The sequence below is a fragment of the Rutidosis leptorrhynchoides genome, chromosome 2 (assembly GCF_046630445.1).
Source record: "Rutidosis leptorrhynchoides isolate AG116_Rl617_1_P2 chromosome 2, CSIRO_AGI_Rlap_v1, whole genome shotgun sequence".
NCBI lineage: Eukaryota > Viridiplantae > Streptophyta > Magnoliopsida > Asterales > Asteraceae > Rutidosis > Rutidosis leptorrhynchoides.
This window is the reverse complement of record NC_092334.1, coordinates 109,588,041-109,595,660: the sequence shown is the minus strand read 5'-3', so window position 1 is coordinate 109,595,660 and position 7,620 is coordinate 109,588,041.

The following is a 7,620-nucleotide window of genomic DNA, read 5'->3' as shown; positions in this document are numbered from 1 at the left end:
AATACATGTGCCTTTAAAATATAGAACCTCTGTGCCGGTCTTTACACCCCACGGCTGAACACATGTTTATAAAATATAGGACAACTGGTGCTAAAATGTCGTAAATAATAAACCATCCACCCGGCTCGGGAGCTCATACGCTCTAACGGAAACCGGGGCTAATGCGTGTCATAATAATCAACCCCAATCCCAGATAATTCTTTCATAGAATACAGTTAAGGTACTTGTGTCTATTGCGTCAAACATTTATAAAAGCGCATGTATTCTCAGTCCCAAAAATGTAAAGAGTAAAAAGGGAATCAAATAAAACTCACCTAATGTATTTTGTAGTAAAAATACAAATGACTATATTGAACAATGCAGGGTTGGCCTCGGATTCACGAACCTATATCATTTGTATATATATTAAAACTTATTCTTGTATTCGGATAAATATATATATTATTATTAGTGATGTTATTTATATATATATATAATAATTTATAAGTTTCCTTATTTATTTATATTTTCATTTTATATATATGAATGTTAATATAGTTAAGTTATGTGTATTAAATATATTTTTATGTAAAGATCATTTATTAATAGTTATAAACATACTATATTAAGAATAATAATAATAATGATAGTAATAATAATAATGTTATTAATAATAAAAATAACAACTTTACTAATAATGTTAAATCTTAAGAAAATGATAATTTTGTTAATTTTAATTATAATTGTGAAAATAATAATAATAATAATAATAATAATAATAATAATAATAATATTACTAATTCTAATAATAATAATAAAATGATACTTTGCTTTAATATTATAATGATAATGATAATACCAGTGGTAATAATAATAATCAGATTTATCATAACTTAAATTTTTAATTTCTCAACTTATAATTATAGTTCCTATAACTTAATTTCTTAATCAAGTTTATAGTTGTTCATGTATTCATATAACTCATAATTATTTTCCATAATTTTACCCAATTAGCTTTTATTATAATTTTTCAATATCAATGTTATTAACATATTCAAAATTATAATAATAACAATGACAATTTTATTATTAATGATAATATCACTAATTATCCTACTTACTAATAATACTAGTAGTAATAATAATACCATAATAATACTAATAATAATATTTGTAATGATAATACTGCTAATTTTTTTTAAATGATAGTACTAATAATAATAATAATATCATAAGCTATATCAATTTTGATAATGATACTAATCATATGGTTAATATTAATAACTAACTTAATAGCCATAAATATAACAATAACTGATAATAATAATAATAATAATAATAATAATAATAATAATAATAATAATAATAATAATAATAATAATAATAATAATAATAATAATAATAATCAAATTATACCTTAGAATCACTAAAAAGAGATAAACTGCCTGGGACGAGACTCGAACCCGAGACCTCACGCTTAACACAACACACAAGAACCCACTCAGCTATTCACATTTCTCTGATTCGTACCCCATAAATAAATATATAACCCGTATATCCTGTTGCCTCTTCTTCCTCAAATTCTCAATCGCTCAAATTAATTACCAGGATCCTAACAGCTACTATTAAAACATGTTTTAAATTAAGTAAACGAAACATAAGTGATTATTGTGGTGGTTAATGTTTAACAAAAGAATTTAAAACAAAAATAAATATAAAAATCTGCTGTTCGAAGAACATGAAGAACTGCAAATCAAATTTTGAATTCTAGAATGTTTTAGACAAAATTTATAAAATGAAATAGGTTCTAAATTGATATTAGAAACTGTCTGAATCCTTAATTGAACCTATAACATCAAAACGTTTTCGAATTTTAATGAAGAATAGATTCGTTGACTTTTTAGAAATTGGTTTGACTCGACAAATTTGAAATCGATGCTAAAAATTGGGATTAGAAACTTTTCAGATAGTTTGAACTGAAGATTTAAAACATGTTTGCATTAATACATTTTAAGTTTCGATTAGAATTCAAGGCTTTGGAAAAAAAATAGGAAGACAGAGCATACGACTTTAATTTATGGAGTTTTCTGTTTTTAAATATCCTTTTTTCAATAATTTACAGTAGCTATATATGGAGTATGAATTATTGGGGAATGCTGTAACAATATTCGTTCAGTAATGCTTTGTAATAGGGATTTGTCGACATCATATATTCTCTCAGGTACAAAGAAATAAATAAGAAATTAAAAGGTGATTAGGACTTTAAACGGATTTTTTTTTACATCTGTTTGGAAATCGAATAATATGGTACTGATAATGACTCATAACAAATTAGGGATAGAATCCAAATCTTCCACAATTTTTAAACGTAATATGAAGCAGGAAGTCAAATTCTTTATATTTATTTATATATTTAATCCTAATTATATTTATATATATATAATCTGTATATCTATATGTTTATATATGTATATCTGTAGTATACGTATATATATGTAATTATATATATATATATATATATATATATATATATATATATATATATATATATATATATATATATATATATATATATATATATATCCGTTTATATTTTTGATTGAATATATGAAATTCATAAATTTTTATTATTGGTAATGTTATAAAATATTAATACTAATAGTATAACTCATAATTTATTAGTAATGCTATCAAAATACAAATAATAATACTAGATATTATATTAATAATAATAATAATAATAATAATATCAAAATAAATTTCAATAATAATGTTGATATGACAATATTACTAATTTTATTAATAACTAATAATAATACTAGTTATAATAATATTAATATTATTAGTGATAATAATAACATTAATAATATAATAACACAACTCAAGTTATATATATACATTTTATTTTAGAAGTAATAGTATTACTAATACAAATATTATTATGAAGCTTAACAATGATAAACATTATGAAATTATTAATAATAATACTAATATATCACTTATATTCAAACTTGTAATTTAATACGATATCATTTATTATTTATGTATTATTATATTATGTGATGACTTTTACTGAGTAGTTAATATTCATAAATTATATATATATATATATATATATATATATATTTTATATCATCATATTTATATATCTATATTTCATAACAGTATTTTAATTATTCTAATTGTTATTTTACATTTTGAATTCTAATGATTCATTTATGTTGTATTATTTCCAATACCTACATTTGTATTTACTTATATATATATATATATATATATATATATATATATATATATATATATATATATATATATATATATATATATATATATATATATATATATTTATATTTATATTTATATTTATATTTATATTTATTTGTAACACTTGTTCGTGAATCGTCGAGCATGGTCAAAGGGTAATTGATTACATGAATATAGATTTCAAAACTTTCGAGACTCAACATTACAGATTTTTGCTTATCGTGTCGGAAACATATAAAGATTAGAGTTTAAATTTGATCGGAAATTTTCGGATCATCACATTTGATGGCTTGGAAGTTCTTGAAATAGAATCATGACACAAAAACAAGTTCAAGTAAGATTATTACTCGAATTAAGATAGTTATAGTTATAGAAATTGAATCAAAGCTTGAATATGAATATTACCTTGATTTAGAAAGATAACCTACTGTAAATAACAAAGGTTTCTTGATCTTAGATGATTGCTTGGAATGGATTAGGAAACTTGGAAGTAAACTTGTAAACTTGTTAGTGTTCATGATGTGTTCTTGAGTAATTGTTTTTATGATGATTATAGGTAATAACCAAAGCTTGTATTTGATGATTTTTGTTGGAAAAATAGTAACTTAGACGTTCATGGAAGAGTGTGTGTGTTTTGAGAGAGAATTGGGAAGAAAATTGGAAGTGAAATGGAGTAGGTGGTGAGTGGTGAAGGTGTGTGGGGTTAAAAGGAGTTCTTGTTTTTGTTTCCTTGCTCATAAGTCATGCTAGTTGTCTAATTGTTGGTTCCACATGTTTGTTGACTATCTAGGGCTGCTAAGAGCTGAATTATTATGTGTGACGATCGCTCCAAATCCATATGGACAATACGTCATTCATTGATTTTATTGCGAGGTATTTGACCTCTATATGATACGTTTTGTAAACATTGCATTCTTTTGAAAAGGCACACCATAAATGAATATTTAAATCAAAGGTTTTCGACATATGATGATTTCTACATATAGACAATCACCGTAAATAATAGTTTACAATAGTACTTCCGTTGACAATGCAGTCAAAATAAGATACATGGTGATGATTTGGTGAATGCAACGTTTCCTTGAAAAATATGCCATGTACGACTCCATGCACATAGCTTGTCTAACATATAAGCAAACAGCGGAAGACTTCTAGGAAACCTGAGAATAAACATGCTAACAAGTGTTAACACAAAGGTTGGTGAGTTCATAGTTTTAGTGTTTCGCATAATCTGTATATAAAGGTGGATCACAAGTTTTCAGTTGTTTTATCCAGAAACGTTTATCAAAATATTCTACGAAATTGAGCACCCTGGTAACTAAACTTTAACGTTATAATAAGTACCCCTGTTTTAACATACACGCAACCAACATGTACAATACACGTAATCCAACGTGTATTAACCTCAAATAGCATACGTCTGTTTTATAGTTCAGGCTAGGGTTTCTATACCTGGAACAGACGGGGATGTCAAGCCCTATGGATCCATATACAACTACTCGCGCCCACCAGTTCTTATAACCGGCAGTTACTAGTTACTAAAGCTAAGGGATTTTTGGTTCAAACTCAGTGTAGAATTTAGTATGTACTTGTATCCATTGCGTTTAAAATAAAGTGCTTGTATTCTCAGCCTAAAAATATAGATTGCAAAAGCAATTAAAAAGGGAGCAAATGAAACTCACCTTAGCAGCATATAAAGTTGTTCACCAAAATGTGACTGAAACTCGAATTACTAAATAACCGTAGATCTCAACCTAGAGAACATATGTTGGTCAATAAATGTCTATCAAGCTTGGTCTGGTCATAGTGTATCACAATCCTAATGCTCGAGATCGACATACAAAAGTTATCCAAAGTCGTTTCAAAAAGTCAATTTTGACAATAGTTCAACAAAACGAGACATACCTTATATAAGGAGTCTTTTACTCGGTTGGTAATATTCAAAAATTCATTTGATCAATCTCATAAACAAGTTGTTTAAATCTTAATTGCAGATTCAAAAGCAATTTCAATTAACGTAAATCATAATTCAGTTGTCCATATCTTTTGATTCGTTCATCGAAATTGTGATGACCCGGAAATTTCCGACCAAATTTAAACTTAATCTTTATATGATTTCGATACGATAAGCAAAGTAAGTAATGTTGAGTTTAGAAAATTTTGGAAAACGATGTTCATATATTCAATTGACCTTCGACTGCCCTCGACGATTCACGAACAATCACTTGTAAATAAATATGTGTGTATATATATATAAATAATAATTCGAAATGTAATTTGAAGTATTGTATGTTGTTGTTATTATAAATTAATAAAATAAAAATAGGATAATATAATAATTATTATTTAAAATATATCTTTATATATAAATAAAATATATTAAAAATAAATATTAAATGATTGTATTACTCGTTGGACGTTTCGATTGTTATTTAGAGAAGTTTAATTCGAACTTAAATGATTTTAAAAGTAAACGGTGATCCGAAGATAAGTTACATAAATTTTAAACTTATTAAAAACATGTTTAAGATCTATTTATTAAATTTTAACACTTAGTATATTTTACCTAGGATTGAGCGTTAATAGTTAATTTAATTTTTATTTAATATTTTAAAACTGACGGTAGGATGATCCAAAAATGACAGCTATTATTTTTCCTTTTAACATGAGGTGATATAAAATATAGATATAATACTCCATCCGTACTTTTATGTGTTGTTTAATTCCATTTTCTGTTTCCTTTCAATTAAATTTTCAAAGTTATCACATGTCTCTTAAATTTATTATTATATTATTAATATTATTTATATTAATATTACTCCTATATGTTTCAATCACTTCATCCGTAATTTAATTTGTGAGACTACTATTTCTGATTGGCAATTACACTCACCATCACACTATATTATATTATATATTTATGTTTTCAATTGTTTTAACGTACACTCGTGAATTGAAAAGAAGTATGATATTTTTGAATGGAGATTTCTATTTGTTCACTGTACAAATGATTGGAGTTGGCGTTTCCTTTTCCTAATTATCTATTCTCTCTTTCCCTACTTATTTACTCTCTATATAAAACATATAGAAAGAAATTATATGCATATACTTATATGAAAGATTAATCACTAACATTGCCATCTTCAACCATACAACACCCGACACCACCTTTAATCACCACCTTCACCTCCACCGGCGGCCACCATAATCGCCATAAACTATCACCTTGACAACCCTCGCAATCTCTCTTCTCTTCTCCTTCGTGAACACCATAAAACCACAACCATCAAGAACCACCATCGCACCATCTTTCTTTATTTTTCTGATTCACGATTCAACCACCACACACTTCATTTTTTTTTGTGATCGAAACCACAACAACCGTGACCCCACTTTCATTAAACAACCACCATCGGTTCCATCATTAAACCCACTTGATAACCGTTTGTTTCAGCTTCAACGATGAACACCACCTACTGCTATATATATCTTATTTTTCTGTTATTCGAATCCCACCCCAACAAAATCCTTTAACCTGCAACTGCTATTCACCTGCTTCTATTTCTATAACATTCGAAAGCCACCCCAAAACAGTAAAGAATGGCTGCTGTATATAAAAAAAAATATGCTTATATATATATATATATATATATATATATATATATATATATATATATATATATATATATATATATATATATATATATATATATATATATATATATATTTATATTTATATATATATATATATATATATATTGTTGTTTCTTATTCGAACTACGACTCCCATCAATAATTATTATTATTATTTTCTGCTTTGAAATTTGATATTGGCCGACAACCCTAAAATATGTAAACCCACTTGTATATTAAAAAAAAAAGATTTTAGGGAGACGTTTGGATTACAGCATTTTGTGTGTTGGTTGCATTTTTATCAAATGCATACATGTCCATAATTCAATCAATCGGGCTACTGAATCATTACCTTTGGGCTGCCATGGTTAGTTGGGCCGAGAATTCAGTTGGGCCGAGAATCAATTAGATGATGAGTAGGAAGAAACGTAATTAGAAATGAGTTAAATAAATTCGAATGGAAAGTAAATCAGAGAAATAGATTGTAGTAGAATGGTGTGGGAAGTGTTGGTACAACTGGTAGGTCTTTGGTTCGATTCATGGATGCGACATATTTTTTTTACTATTAACATGAAGAAGAAATATGCAGAGGAATAAGAAGTTATAAGGAGTCGTGTATTTAGAAACATCATAGGCAGACAAGATGGTTAAGCGTGTGGGGAATTAATCTAGAGGTCGCGGGTTCGAGACTAGGCAAGGGCATTTTTATATTTTTGGAGTTTTCTCTTGAAGAGGTAGTTATTA